This window comes from Dreissena polymorpha, chromosome 11 (assembly GCF_020536995.1).
Source record: "Dreissena polymorpha isolate Duluth1 chromosome 11, UMN_Dpol_1.0, whole genome shotgun sequence".
NCBI classification, from domain to species: domain Eukaryota; kingdom Metazoa; phylum Mollusca; class Bivalvia; order Myida; family Dreissenidae; genus Dreissena; species Dreissena polymorpha.
The window spans coordinates 9,812,024-9,828,817 of record NC_068365.1 but is presented as its reverse complement, the minus strand read 5'-3'; positions in this window follow the sequence as shown (position 1 = coordinate 9,828,817).

Below are 16,794 nucleotides of genomic sequence, written 5' to 3'. Positions count from 1 at the left end.
TCTAAGCAAGAGAACATAAATGAATGATCAAGCGAATCGAATGCCTTTTCAAAGTCTGCAAAGAATATTAGACCAGGATTATTTGAATTGTTGAAATAGTTTATGCATTCTTGGATAAGACGAACGTTTTCACCAATGTAACGTCCTTTTATGAAACCAGATTGATATTTTGAAATGATTGATGGTAATATTTTTTTTATTCTGTTTGCTATACTTTTAGTTGCAATTTTATAATCATTGTTTAGTAAACTAATCGGGCGCCAGTTTGATAAGGATTCTAAGTTTTTTCCAGGTTTTGGAATAAGTGATATAATACCTTGTTTTTGTAGAGTAGTTAAGTTTTCGTTGTTAAATGAATAGTTAAGTGAATTAATTAGATGTGATTTTATATCATTCCAGAATATTTTATAAAATTCGATTGTGATGCCATCAGATCCTGGGCTTTTGTTATTTTGCATTTCTTTTAGGGCTAATCCACATTCATATTCATTAAGCAATCCGTCGCACAGTTGTTTTTCTTCCTGGTTTAAAGCGTGATGTGTATTTTTAAAAAGAGTGTTATTTTCAACATTTTTTCGTTTATAGAGGGTTTCGAAAAATAAACGTTGTTCTTCTAGTATTTGAGTTCTGTTTGTTATATCTTTGCCATTGACTACTAATTTGTGTACAGTTTTTTGTTCACTTCTACGTTTTTCAATGTTTGCGAAATATTTTGTATTTTTTTCATTGTGTTCAACATGCTGTGCACGCGCTCTTAGTATTATTCCATTGAGATGTGTATGATAGATTCCATCTAATATTTGTTTTTTTAATGTTATTTCATTTTCAATGTCGGTGGTATCATTTGTGTTTGTTTGATGCAATTGTTTTTCAAAAGTTTCAATGGTTTTGATGGTTTCAGTTTCAAGTTTGTGTGTTTCTTTTTGTTTAAATGCTGTGTATCTAATTGTTGTGTTACGTATATTTCCTTTAATTACTTCCCATAAGGTGTTTGAGTTTGCATCTTTATTATTTTGAACTGTGTTTAATATTTCCTGTTGTATTTGTGTTTGATATTGTGTATCTAATAAGTTGCTGTTGTTAATTTTAAAGCATCCTGGGCCTCTTTCAGGTTGTATATTATGCAGTTTAAGTTCAACTAGAGAGTGGTCAGTCATAAATCCTGGTTTTATTTTACATGTGTCAATAATGTTGCAAAGAGATTCAAATATTAAAAAATAGTCTAATCTACAAAATATTGTTGGTTTTGTGTTTGAGTACCAGGTGAATTTGCTTTCGTTTTGGGTATACTGTACGCCAGATATCTATCATATTGTAGTTTTCAATTATGTTATTTAAAATGTTTCTATTTTTAGTATGAGTATAAAGGTTTCCATTCTTTTTATCTATTAATGGGTTCAGGACAGTATTGAAATCACCACCGATTATAATATTTTTATCTTGGTTATTAATTATAAAGGATTGTAATGTTTTGTAAAACGTGGAATCGTCTATGTTAGGGCCATAGACGTTGATTAATGTTATTTGTGTTTCGTGTATTTTGATATCTATACTTGCTTGTCTGCCAATTCTTATTTCATTAAAATTATCGACTGTGATCCCAATATTATTTTTTATCAGAAAGGCAATGCCTTGTTTATTAGTATGATGTCCACTGAGATAGATGTCTCCGTCCCATTCGTCTTTTAAGGTTTGTGCTAAAGAATGTGTCAAGTGACTTTATGTAATAGGCATATACTATTTTTTGTTTTCGTCTAACCATTTAAAGATTTGTATGCGTAGTATTTATTTTGTAGCCCTTTCACATTCAAAGTGCATAATTTAATCATTTAAAAAGGTGGAGGGTGATGTTAATGATAATTTGTGTGTGCTTGTCCAGTTAGTTTCCATTTTAAAACATGTCCAGTTGATTTCTATTATAATATATAGGTAAATTAACTCTGATTTGGTATTCGATGCAAAAGTGATGTGCATGTACAAATATAGTAAACATTTCATCATGACATATACAGTGGAATAAATGCAAAGAAAGAAAGAAAAAAAGAAATGAGAAAAAAAAGGGCAAAAAACGTATTTGTACTTGTTTTTTCCATGAAGTTTTCATAGAAAAGAAGACAAAAATAGTTTACCAAAAAGGTAGAATTCGAGATATTTGCTAAATTGAATTTGATAAGTTATAACTTTGCTTTGCGATTTATTGTGAGACTTTACACAAAAATCTCAATATATTTAAACGCTTATGAACTTTTGGAAAAGTATGATGTGGCATATTTCTTCCAAATAATCTGTTTACTTTTATTTTGAAGATTTTATGATAATTATTTTGAAGAAGGTTTCATAGTGGAACAGTTCCCGTTTAATGACCTAGTACGTAAAAAGGCAAATTAATCGCCAAGCAGAAAAGCACATTATCCCGCTTTGCAAAAATACACAAATAAATGAGTGATACAAAAACATTACAGGATCACAAAAGAAGAGGGGAAAAAAACATCTCTAGCGCGCACAAAGCGACTGTCTGCTGATATTGCATGTAAAAAAATAATGTGTAAACTCGCACATATATATGTATACAGCTCGAGTGCGCACAACGCGACTGTCTGCTGATATTGCATGTAAAAAAAATAATGTATAAACTCGCACACACACATGTATACACACACGCACACATAATCTTGTTGATACATACAGTAACATTTCGACAAATGTTTATATATATAGACACACATACATATATACATACATATATACATGTAAATATACATTGCATGTAAAAAAAACACTATAAGCTCGCACACACATATGTATACACACACACACACACAACCTTGTTGATACATACATTTACATTTCGAAAAACGTTTATATATATATATAGGCATACATACATGTATATATACTTAAGGTATGTTAAGTTTTGTTTTCATATATAAAACGAACATTTTTAAGCTAATAAATTAAATTGCATGCTGTCCTATTTTACTTGTTGTTTCATGCAATAATACACGTGCTATTTAAAACACATACAACCTCTTAAGCGTTCATGCATAAAAAACATCGACATACGAGCAATGCGTTATCTATTTTTTTTATGTATTTCTATATGTTATTTTAGACTCCAAAAATCTTATATCCAATATTGCATGCTGTCCTATTTTACTTGTTGTTTCATGCAATAATACACGTGCTATTTAATACACATACAAACTCTTGTGCGTTCATGCATAAAAAACATCGACATACACGTATGCGTTATCAATTTTATTTATGTATTTCTATATGTTATTTTTTACTCCCAAAATCTTATATCCAAAAATATATTTATTATAGACTTTGGGGTTAATATAAATTTGCTATTATAGCTAATGTTTTCAAATTAATACGCCCTCAAACTCAATTTATATTCTATTTTTATGTTTAAATAACTTTATACATATTCTTTAAAAAAAAAAAATATTTCACAGTATGCATGTATTTTTGTGTAATCGGTCATCTTGCATCGCGATGTATGAACATTTGACGTGACATTTAAAGTTTTTAACGTCATTTTTAACATTATAAAATGCTCGTTTGTCTAAATTAAAAAGAGATATAGGATGAACAATTTCACTGATTCACTGCATTGTGGTACACAGTACGGTAATGTTACTACACTAGTCAAGACAGGTTTTCTGATTTAAATGGATTAGCGCTCGACAGGATTATTTTGTCCGGGGTTAGAATGTATTCTTTCCGCCGAAGGAAAGGTGTTACACTCTTAGGTGACGTGTTGAGGCGTTGCCAGGTGCTCTTTGAATTATATCGTGGTCTGATATTGGGCTAAAAGTTTTGCCCACTCTGCCCCCGCCCATTGTTTATACTCCCGGAAACGGATTTGCCTCACTGTGTCGTTTGAGTTTTTGTGGAAGATTTTGCCGTCCCAGGACCACACTGACGCAGGTTTTGAAACGGCTTTCTTGATCATCATCATCACACTTTAATCTAGCATTGTTAAGTCTTCATTTATGAATGTATTTGTATCTATAAACACTTTCCGGCCACCAATCACTTTTTTTTCGTTTTTGCCGCGAAACAAATTTAACTATAATTGGCCTGACATATCCATCTTTGCTTTTCCCTAGCTTGTGGGCTATGTCTATGTCTTGTGTTTTCAAATCTAGTTCGCTTATTTTTCCATTTAGAAGATTGATAACTTTTTGTGCTGTGATCTCAGACGTTTCTGCTTCAATTTTACCATTGTTGATTATGTGTGTTTCTTCTGGTATTCCGAAGATTCTGATATTATTTCTTCTACCGTATTGTTCTAGCGCGTTGATTTAGCCGAAGTTTGTCTCGGATAGTTCAATTGTTTGCTTTTGTGTTTGTTTTTCCTGGTCTGCTTTTTCTTTTAATTCTTGTTCTATGTGTTCGATTTTCAGTTTCAATTTGTCATTTTCGGTTTTCTTGTCAAAAAGTTTGCTTTCCAATACTTCAATCTTTTTTTCAATGGATTTCAGGAATTCTTATTTTGTTTGATTTATTATGTCTACTATCATTTGTTTGAACGAGCTATCGCTTCCGGAAAATATGTTTGTTAGTTTTGCATTTATCGCTTTCAGTTCTTCTTTAATTTGGTGATCAGCCATGATACTTTCGGTTTCGATTTCTACTAAAGCTTTTTCTTGATTAAGCCTTTTTCCTTTTCCCAGATACCGTCCTGTTTAAATTCATTTTCAAGTTTAAACTAGTTTTAGAGTAGGTATTGTCACTGTTTAGAGTAGGTATTGAGAGTAGGTATTTAGGGTAGGTATTCGCCCGACCTTTGTGCTTTTAGACTCCATCAACAAATCATAAATGTAATAATTATTATAAAGTGGGTTGCGATGCATTATTAAATTTTGGTTTGACAATAACAACCCGTTTTGTAATAAAAACCCGAAATGAAATAAATTGTACCATGTTCGATAACGTCTCAGATACAGTCTTGTATAAAGTTATTTTCAAGTTTAAATTAGATTTAGAGTAGGTATTTACCTTGCCCCAGACATTTGTTCTCATAGATCCCATAGACAAATCATGAAAGTAATAATTTATTACAAAGTGGGTTGCGATGCATTATTACATTTCGGGTCGACAGTAACAACCCGTTTTGTACTAAAAACTCGAAATGTAATAAATTGTACCATGTTCGATAAAGTCCCAGATACAGTCTTGTTTAAATTCATTTTCAAGTTTAAATTAGTTTTAGAGTAGGTATTAACACTGTTTAGAGTAGGTATTTAGAGTAGGTATTTAAGGTAGGTATTTCCCCGACCTATGTTCTTATAGCCTCCATCAACAAATCATGAATGTAATGATTTATTACAAAGTGGGTTGCGATACATTATTACATTTCGGGTTGACAGTAACAACTCGTTTTGTAATAAAACCCGAAATGTAATAAATTGTACCATGTTCGATAAAGTCCAAGATACAGTCTTGTTTAAGGTTTTTACAATTTTAAATTAGTATTAGAGTAGGTATTGACAATTCACCAGACCTTAGTTTTAATATTTTTTCATCAAACAATCATCAATGTAAAAATATATTACAAAGTGGGATGAGACAATGTGAGAAAGAGAGAGAGAGAGAGAGAGAAAGAGGAGATAGAGAGCGAGAGAGACAGAGAGGGAGGGAGGGAGGGAGGGAGGGAGAGAGGGAGAGAGGGAGGGAGGGAGGGAGGGAGGGAGGGAGGGAGGGAGGGAGGGAGGGAGGGAGGGAGGGAGGGAGGGAGGGAGGGAGGGAGGGAGGGAGGGAGGGAGGGAGGGAGGGAGGGAGGGAGGGAGGGAGGGAGGGAGGGAGGAGGGAGGGAGGGAGGGAGGGAGGGAGGGAGGGAGGGAGGGAGGGAGGGAGAGATTTTATTGTTTTAAGTTTGCAAGCGGCCAGGCTGTCAAACAGACAGACAGTAGGTATACTATACTTACGAGCGAAAATGCTGCTGATCGGATTGTATTTGAAAACGGTTACGGCCTTTATAAATAGTATTTCAAATATAAAGCGATAGTCCCTACACTTCTTCATTCTCCTGATATTTTCTTTCACACAATTTCTTTTGTTTGGCCTATTCAGTACATACTGTTCCACTCACTGAAGTATCGCAACAGCGAAATGCACGTAAATGATATATAAATAGCTAATGAGTAAATTGGTATGTTTGACGTAATGTATACGTCATTTGCGATAGCAGGCCGGTTACACTTTAGATGAAACCTCTTATCTTTCTTCGAACAACACGTATGGGTTTCTAAATATATTATATTTATGATTTAATATCATAAACATACAGGTTGACAGCATGAATAATATGCAAAGAATCATCTCTTATAATAAGTATACATTGCAATTGTATGTAAAAAGAAAGGTTCCGACGGTAATATACCAACAGAATTAATACACAAATACAACTATTAAAACAAAATAAATACAATAATACAACCGACAGACACGAATATAAAAGATGTATAAAATGCATATTTACCTAAATATATTATATTTATGATTTTTATATCATAAACACACAGGTTGACAGCATGAATGATATGCAAAGAATGACATTCGAAATAGTCATTCATGAAAACGGATGTGGTTGAGTGAATAAACTCATGCTTGACAAGCCAATTAACGTATTAAAATGTTAGTAAAAACAGTTCACCTTTCTACCCAGTCTCTACATACTGAAAACTAAACAACTACTACAAAAGAAAGCTACTAATCCTATTAACAGTTAAAATCTACTCTGTCCAACCATTGTACAATCAGAGCAATGTTTCCTTTAAAAATAATTTACTTCAATATCATTAAGAATAAATATATTTAGGAACTAAATATATTTACAACAACGACAATTTAAATACGTCTATAACATTACAAAACGGGCTGTAACAAAGCTCCATGGTATAGCAGCGATTTGAGTCAATTGAAAACTGGCCAAACACTTTTGCTGAAATTTGACATGTATAAGGAACAGAACGCGATCTGCATGATGGTGTTTTCGTTATTACTGGGAAAAATCTTGTTTTGATAAAATCACGAAAGAGTGTGTTTTATTGCGCAATCGCTATAAAATGACGGCTTGTTCGGAAGCATTCATATCAACCCCAAGACAATTCACCACCAGGAGACAATTCACGCGCTAGACAATTCAATTTTGATTTTATAATATACATTGCGATTTTATTCCCAAACTAATAAATAAGTTCATATTGCGTTTTACATACGAAGCTGAACCCGTTTTATGAGTGTCATTCAAATACAAAATTTCGTTAGTTAGACGAAACCGGAAGCAAACAACCAACAATCAAAATGAGACCGAGGCAGCGACCAGGGCGGACGTGCTTCTGACGAAGAGAGAAAAAAGGGAAACAAAATTAGAAATTGCATCTAATTTTAACGTTTTATACTTTTAATTCATTCAAATACTCATAATTAATCACGCGTGTGTGAGTCTACAACCATCATGAGTGACGGAGGAGGAACGAGAACTGTGTTATTCTGAAGCAATGGTAACCTCTGTACATGCCTTGCGTCCGCCATCTTGTTTTATGATATATTAACTTCACGTTTTGACTCTTTTAAGCCTTCGGGCTTCCCACAAGGGCAACCTAGGACTTCTCTAATAGTTATTTACTTCCATATACCATGCTTCCAATTTAGTGCTGAAATTTCAGAAAAGATTTCCGTTTGTGCATTTCCCTTGCGTCCGCCCGTCACTTTCAATCATACACTCATTTATTGATGATTTTAACTTTTTGTCATATGTATAACTCGTATGAACTGAACAAACCTTTGAGCATTTTAGAAAAGGGAGATATATAGAGAATACTAGGTTAGCGTTGAATACAGTGAAGGTTATGTTGCGAGGCTTAGAACGCAGGGAGCGCGAGCCTTGGCGAGCGCTTTCGGTGTTCGAGCCGAACAACATGAACTTCTCTGTATTCAACGCTATACCTAGTATTCTATTTATCCCATTTGATTTTTTTCAACGTGATATTTAACATAAATAGATCTAATAACCTTAACAATAATTTTAATGCATTCTTAAAAGCGCTTAAAATCTAACGAATGTAACCATGCGTAGTAATATAAATGTATATGTTCTGGTACGCAAAATAGTCTTTAAAATTTCACACACAAACTGTAAAACGAGAAAAATATCACCATATGCCTCGATTCAATTGTACGCAGCATGCGAATAGTAACACATTACGACCGCGAAAAGAAGATTTTAATTTTCTTTAATTCATTTTATTTTCGAAAGAAAATGATCAAAATCCAATATGACGGCAATTGCTCCTGACAAAATGATGTCGATGTCAAAATACATGTGCATGTAGATTTACAAACAGAGTCGTTCTAGACATAAAGTATCAAAAAAACTATACTCGCCTTATTTTTTCATGGGCGGTGCAGATTTTGATGGCGTCTAGATCTAGCCTTCACATTCTGTAGTTTTCGACCCAACACAAGTTAATCCGTCATAATTCTATTTACTTTGAAACACTTGTTGCAAACGGGTTATTCTTAGTAAATAGACTTTCTTTGATAAAATAACAAAGACAAAGTTTATTCATCAAAGAAAATACCCTTACGTTTACTTACATCCAAAAGCAAAACAATTTGAATAGACTACTGAACCAAAATACACACCCTTCAATATGTTTAACACACACAATTTCACATCCAAATAGGCAGGCACATTCTGAACATCAATAAAACGAATAAGCTAGATCTACATGTAGATCTTAATCCCTCGTCTCACCGTTTCCATCCGAGGTAGATCTAAGGCCAGAGTTTTTTGATCTTCTGATTAACGGGAGCGCCGTATCCAATTTTCCGAAAAGTGAAATAAAAATAAAACAGAAAAAAATAATTTTATTATTATTTTTTCCTCCGTATCCAACAAAAAGTGGTCTTCAAAAAAAAAGTAATTAAAAGAGAAATATTTTATCTTATCATGCATCTAAATTTTATTTCACTATTATTTCGTAAGTTAACTAACGCGTCATACCGATTTTCGGATTATGTGTGTGTTATCGATACAAATGCGGATATGTCAAACATCATGAATATTCGTGAGAATGACGTCATCTTGTTCATGAATGATTGAACTTACTACAATGTTTTCAAAATTGACGTAGGACCACCCTTCGCCGAGAAAATAGTACCCAAATGTGACGCTAAATAAAATGACTTACGATGGACCGATCGAAATTTCGAAAGTAGGTCTAAAAACTAGAAAGTCTAACTTAAATTACCAAAATTATAGTCCGCAAATAAGAATTAGATATCCGCATCTTTAAACAAAGACGCGCATTTATACCATTTGACCTCGATTTAACTGCATGAGGGAGGCTCCATTTTTGTTTTGCTTCGCTAATCGGTATCGTTCATAATAGTCGGATTTAATTAAACCATACTCGCATTAACTATACAGAAAACACCAGAAAAGGTTTGTTATGATCATTTTCTAATTAATTATGGTTGAATTATATTAAAAAAACATAATATTAATATTAAAACCAGCTTTTCGGATCGATGGCAAATAACGATCGCTATTTGTCAATTTGACACGCAAATCCTTATCTGAATGAATATTTCAGTATCGTGTTATGCATGCTTCAAAAAATCGCATTGAAATGGCTGTTTATATCAAAACAAATTAAAGCAAATAAATGACTATGTTTTTCTATCAGTATTTACGTAAATAAATGGATTGCTTGAATCGGGTACGAACTTAAAATTTAATCACTTGTTCGTACCATTTTTTCGCGATTTTGCAATGCTGCCATATAATGGAGGAAAACGACATCAATACGATTTTTATATGCATTTTATTATTTAATAAATATTTGATATGTTTTGTTATTTTTCCAGTGTGTCTGGCTGTGTAAAAGGTGAAATACTGCAAAGAGTAACGATGGAGTATCCAGGTCCCTTCTGACATCAAAAGTAAACAGTATTCTTGAGTGTTAAAAGAAGTTAGTAGCAAGAAGAAAGCTCCTAGTTTTCAAACTGTTGAACAATTACTAACAAAAGACTTTAATGTGTGTAAAAAAAAACTGTTTAAACAATTGGTGAGTCAGTCGACTCAGTGCAAACTGCTATTGGCTCTGAGCAAATATATTTCAAACGAGGAAGTGTTATTTCTCATTAAAGGAACTCAAAAAATACTTCTCTAAATTGGCCTTGAATGTTTTGAAATTTTGAAATATTGAGATGTTTTATTGAATCGTACCATATGTACCATATGTAAGCACTTGAAATTATTGCAGTTTACTTGTTTAATGTAGTATTGACTTATTTAAGATTTTCACCATTAAAAAGAACATGTTGCTATGTTCTGCTATTGGACAATATATTTATGAAACAAAAACAAACCCAAATTGTCACTCAAATAACATTAGGGAACTAAACCCATTTCTGATCAAGAAAATAATGCTTTTATTGTAATCTACAGGAAAAATGACATTAGTATGCCAAATTTCAACTTTGTACCATGTATAGAACAAACAATAATACAGAAAAAAGAGACATAAAGTTATAAAACGCGGATCCGCGAATCGACTAACAACTTGAAAGCTTAATATAAGGAAAAAAATCACTAAAATGGCTATTTTTCCTAAGTTTCAAATTACCATACATGCAACTTTGAAAGTAGTTGAGATAAATTAATAATTCAAACTGATCTGATTCTGAGCAGGATTTAATGAGATCTTTAAGTTAGTAAGTATCAAAACATTAAAGATTTTCGTGAGTTGAAATTTATATATGGGTTGCTACTTAAAACATTTAACTTCTTTTCATGTTTTTGAACTTTTTTGAGACCCCTCACACTTTATACTGAATTGGGACTGTCTGGCTATAACAGGCAAGTTTACAGGTATTTTTTATTGGTTTTAGTAACTTTAAAAAATAACATATTTTGTTTTTTATTTATTTATTTTTTTTCCTACGAAACTTTTTTGAGTTTATATTTTTATTTTTTTTCCTCCTCCTACCCAAACTTAAAAAAAAATCCCGTTAAACGGAAGATAATAAAACTCTGGCCTAAGTAGTCAATAAAATATGCACTTCATTATTACATCCAGAATAAATTTACACGGAAAAAAATGCGCGCCTTCAATGCTTTATTCCCAGACATCGCATACTAGTGTCGTGTACAACAAAATATGACATCACATATTTTTGGAAAATGACGCAATAAGTATGTCATTTTATGACGCCATCAATCAGCTGATTCAGTATACGCATGGCAAAAAATTATGTCCCTTGACTAGAGTTAAAGGTTGAAGGTCGTATAATTTTGGTGTAAAGTTTTCTTGACTCAAGATATTTCTTATAAAAAATCATTCAGTGGTAAAGTAATAAATAGTTCGTGCGCGCGACTAGTATATCCCACAGTGTTGGAGACAGCCTAGTATATTCCATAAGGTGTTATACCGTCAATGTCGTGGTGAAAGCACGGAAAGCATACCTTAAATGTGCATGTAGTTCAGTGAAATGGCGCTGATTAAAAAAAATACATTAGATTATATTTGGAAAGGTGCACATTACAGGTGCGCTACCTTAAGACCTTATAGACTGATTTGAGAGAGATCCCTTACCAGATAATCACAATTAAAAGACCATGGGACAAACCGCTATAAGATCAATACTTACAAAATGGAATCTTTGTGCAAACATGTTAAATTATAAGTTCCCATTAAATTTAATTTAAATTATGTAATAAATGTGCACTTGCAGCGGCCTGAAAATGACAGATGGAGGCACCGATCGTAGCATGCCAGCAACCAGAATGTTTCCCATACACAGCAGCCTGAACAGAAACAGTAGTACATCGTTAATATCGGGAAATTTAATGATTTTTGTAAGCGTACCAAGCCAAAGCAGCCTGCACAGTTATCACTCGAAGGTAGCCTAAAACTGAACACCCGATACGACTCGAGTTAGTCTGTTCTACAGGCCGTAGGTTAACGGAGTTAGCCTGTACGGACAGGCAATTGTATTACCATCATGCCATTTGGTATGGGGTTAGCCTCTAGATAACCAGTAGTGCGTTCAGTTACAGCGAACGTTCGCTATAGTTCGCGAACGGTCGCGAACGTTCGCTATTGAACGCTCGGTTCGCAGCGAACGTTCGCGAACCGAAGCGAACCCTCTCGGGAGGTAGTTCGCTATAGTTCGCTAGCGAAACCAAGATGGCGGACATATAAGTTGTCGTTGTTGTTCAGTGTAACTTCGATATTTTTTCTTTTTTTAAGTACATAAAATGAATTGAATTATAAACAAAGTGTATAGGAGGTTTCGGGGATTCCGATTATGACGTCAAGTTTGCGCATGCTCAAATTTTGGCCGTCAATACTTCGGCCATTCTGCTATTGTTTGCGTTTGATGAGCCGCATCGTAATAAGGTTTCAAACATATTCGCTACACTTTTTAAAAACAACAAAAAACACAGAAATTGAAATTGTTTCAGATTAAATAGAATACAATGAACGAACACAAATAAGTACGAAAACAAACAACAAATTGTTTAAACATAACAATAAAGTGTTTAATAATAACAAGACATTTTAAATATTGTACAAATTTACTGCTACACAATTAACGTATTTAACGGGTACCTGCAAATATAACGTGTAAAGATCGTGCGTTCGAAACATCATCGTGAAAACAAGCAATCGCGTTTGATCATAATATGGATAGAAAATACTTGGGTAAAATAAATATATAGATATATGGTATAATAAAATGCCAGATTTGTATCGCTCATAATCACTACAAAAGAGTTTTCAAAATACATATACATTAAAAGACAGTTCAATTCGCAAAATATGCATGTGTTTTTTTTCCATTTGAATGCTAAAATTTATTAATATTTTCATTAAATCTAAACGAAACGAAAATTCTTTCAATGTAAAAGTAAATTACAACTACATTTGAAGATTGTAATGTATTGCGCTATTTTAGGGCTTTGTTTTATAACTGATTCAATGCATCTCTTACACTAAATTGCGATCGCTAATGAAAAATTACACTATCGCATCCACACCACTTATAATTATAATAAAATTATTATAGGTTTTATTATTTTTTAAATATCTTTTATTTAAGTCTTAATCTAAAAAAGAATACGGGTATGTATAGTTTTGTATTATGAAATTGTCAGTATTTAGTCTTCCGACGACCTTTTCTCTGATACAATGTTGTTATTCGCGATTTCCTCCATCAAAATCGCAATCAATTTTCTGGGAGCCGCCATCTGTTCTGTTCTGTTCTGTGTTCTTCTTGAACCCCCTTTGTAGAGGAACCAAACAATCGTTTGTAGACATTGAATAATCCTCCACCGAATATAAACACTCTATATTACACGTTCACACTATTCACTCCTTAAATCACACACCTTTCACTAGAATATAAGTCTATCCACTAATCGCGAATATATGCGACTTAGAACTGTACGCGCGATTTTTCATTAGTTGTTAAAATATTAAATGATATAAAAATAAAAATAAAACATTAAGTGAATTTACGGAAGGTCGGAGAGTGCTTCTGTACATACATAAGAATTGTATTGCCTTGAATAAATATACCCAATAAACACTATTGCCAGTTTAATTAAGAATTATGCCCTTCTTTAGTTTTTTTGTGTGTGTGTTTGGTACGGGGTGGTCGCTGGCTTGCATTGGTCACCAAGAGCAACTGACGTGTCCTGTCCAGACCGTACAACAACCGTCCACAATGCTTCTCAACCTCGTGAAATTCTGTAGACAAATGGGTTTTCAGGAAAGTCTTTAAAGTTGGCCAACTGTTGATGAGTATGTAGAGCTGTTCGTCTACGGGTAAAGCATTAAATGAAGTCTCTGTTATCGCCCCCCACTGACGTTCTATGTCTACCATAATTGACTGTCTAACACTATGTAGGGCACTACACTTGAGCACAAAATGTTCTGCGGTTTCGTTCTCTTCACCACACATCTAACATGTTGGGTTTATGTCATACTGGTTAAAGTTCTGACGTTTTGTTTGGAGCATGTAAGTCCCTGTGAGTAACCGTACCTTTGTTTTTAACCGTTCTGACTCTCTGGCCGTATATTCCAATGAGAGCAAAGGGAGAATCTTACCAGGCACATACTTATCTTGTCTCAGGAAAAACAATGTGGAATATAAGGGTGTTAAACTGTATATTTGATCACTCCATTAGCTATGAACCATCTTGAAACGTTCGCGCCGAACTTATCGTTCAATAAGACCGAATCGGAAACGAACGATCATTGGCGAACGTTCGCTGTAATTGAACGCCCTTCGCTCAAAGATCTATAAGTAATAGTCTATTTATAGATAACGCAGGAAACGGGATTAGGCTACGGTATCTCGATCTTCTCGATTATTTATTAAAAATAATGAAAGAAAAACGCCTTTTTAGGTCTTAAACGAATAAAGAATGGAAATAGCTCTATTTGTTTGAATTTATATTTTGTTCAATGACTTTAGAACATTTGTAGATTAAATATATTGCACACTGATAGTGAATAGCTTAATAATTTTGAAAACACTAAGGATTTTTTTATAGTTTAATTATATTAAAGTATTAAATACAAAAAATAATAATCAATAAATGTAAACAGAACAGGGTTTCATTCAATCATTTATTAATGTATTAATGTATTTATTTATGTATAAATGTATTTTTTATGTATGTATTTATTCATTCATTCATTCATGCGTTCATTCATGCGTTTCTTAATTCGTTCATGTATTTCTTTCTTTATTTATTTATTCATCTATTTATTTATTTATCTATCTATTTATCTATTCATTCCATTTGTGCGTATGTGAGCTTGTTCATTGGTTTATTGGTTCGTTCGTAATTTCTTTCAGTCAGTCAGTCAGTCACTCAGTCACTCAGTCAGTCAGCGAGCGAGCGAGCGAGCGGGCCGGCCTGTCGGTCGGTCGTTCGTGCGCTCGTTTGTTAATTTGTTCGTTCGTTCATGCTGTCACGTTATGGTAGGAATTTGTAGGTGGAGATTAAAGAATAGTATAGTTGACACAAGGCCGGTTATGTTTGTATTGGGCTTCATTGATTCAGTATCTTTAGTAATCTAGCCAACCAGCAATAAGCACGCATAAAACACTGACCAATGGGATTCATAACTGAGTTTCACGGGGCAAATGTTAGAGGGAAATAGTCTGTTAGCATTTAGATCTAGAGGTGAACAGATGGAAAAAAGACACAATCATGTAGCAATCACAACGTATTTGTACAACTGAAAATATTAGTTATGTCAGACATTAAACTGGATAAGAAACTGATATATGGTGTTGTTGAATATTTTATCCCACATTATGCAGAGAAATGAACATTAATAGAGAGGGACGGACTTGTCCCATGCGCGACACGGGAAAATGGTAGTTAAAGCAAATCTCGTCATCATGACAATATGCGCATGACGAGAAATCGAATGGTAGGCTACATACTAGTAATTTAAGAGAAATGAACATTGCTTGTAACTATGTGTCGTCCATGAACTATGAACGATTACGTGACAATGCGTCCGTCAATTTGTTTGTTCGTTCGTTCGTTTGTGCGTTCGAGCTTTTCTGCGTTCGTCATCATCATCATCATCATCATCATCATCACCACCATCATTATCATCATCATCATTATCATCATCATCATTATCATCATTTTTATTTTTATTTATTTTCATTTCATTTCTTTATATATTTTGTATTATTTGTACTGTACTATATTAAATGCATATTATGTTAATGCTGCCACGTTAAAACAAAAAAAAATGTTGAATGAAGTTACAAAAATCGATTGGTGATATCGCCACATAGCAGGTGGAAGGCTGCCTTGGGTACTTTATGACATCTCATGCCGACAAGGTGATTGATGTCGGTGTGTTATGCTACATTGTCCTGTTTATTGGACCCTTAATACGATTAAGCCGCTTTTAACAATGGTGATAACTGTAAGCTTAACAATACGAGACTGCGAAAATAAATGACACAGGTTATTTATTTAACTCTTTCTTTGTTTCAATTTAAATTAAAAGTATATTGATTATCTTTAGTGCGACTGTCTTTAGTTTAAAGATTTAATATGAAATAACATAAAAAATAGTTGGTAATTTACCAAAGCAATTGACTCTTTTACATGTGTTTATTTTTTTATGAAACTCCGATAATGGTGGCAAGAAATATCCTTTTTTAAAGATGCTCGGTACATATCCCGATCGTGAAAATTAAGGTTGAAATAAAACGTTTATATTTAAATTACTGATTTTTTAAGTTTTACGTCGCATATCAAACACATCAAAAGTTTTATGTAGTGTATTGTATATTTACGTATGACAGTTTGAAGTCATGCTGATATAATTTATAAATCAATAAAAAGGGCATATCACATTTCCCGTGCACTTTTATACACTTATTATAGTATTTGCCGCGAAAGAAACCCGTATAGGAAGTATCAAGTAAATGAATGTTACCGTGTAATCAAACTGCACACTTGTGTGCGTACATATAACTTGAACTACATTAAGCACTGTTATATGCGTCCTCATATCAGTCATATGGCATGTATGTATGTAGCATACGTCTGTTCTCAACGATTGAACTATATGGTATTTAAGTATTTCATTTAGACGCAGTTGTCTTTCCACACATTCTAATCACACATGTATGACTTCTTGCGTTTCTTAATTGGACAATCTAACCACAATTCTTTACGACAGAAAATTGAAGTCAGACTAATATATAAGGGAGCCGGCC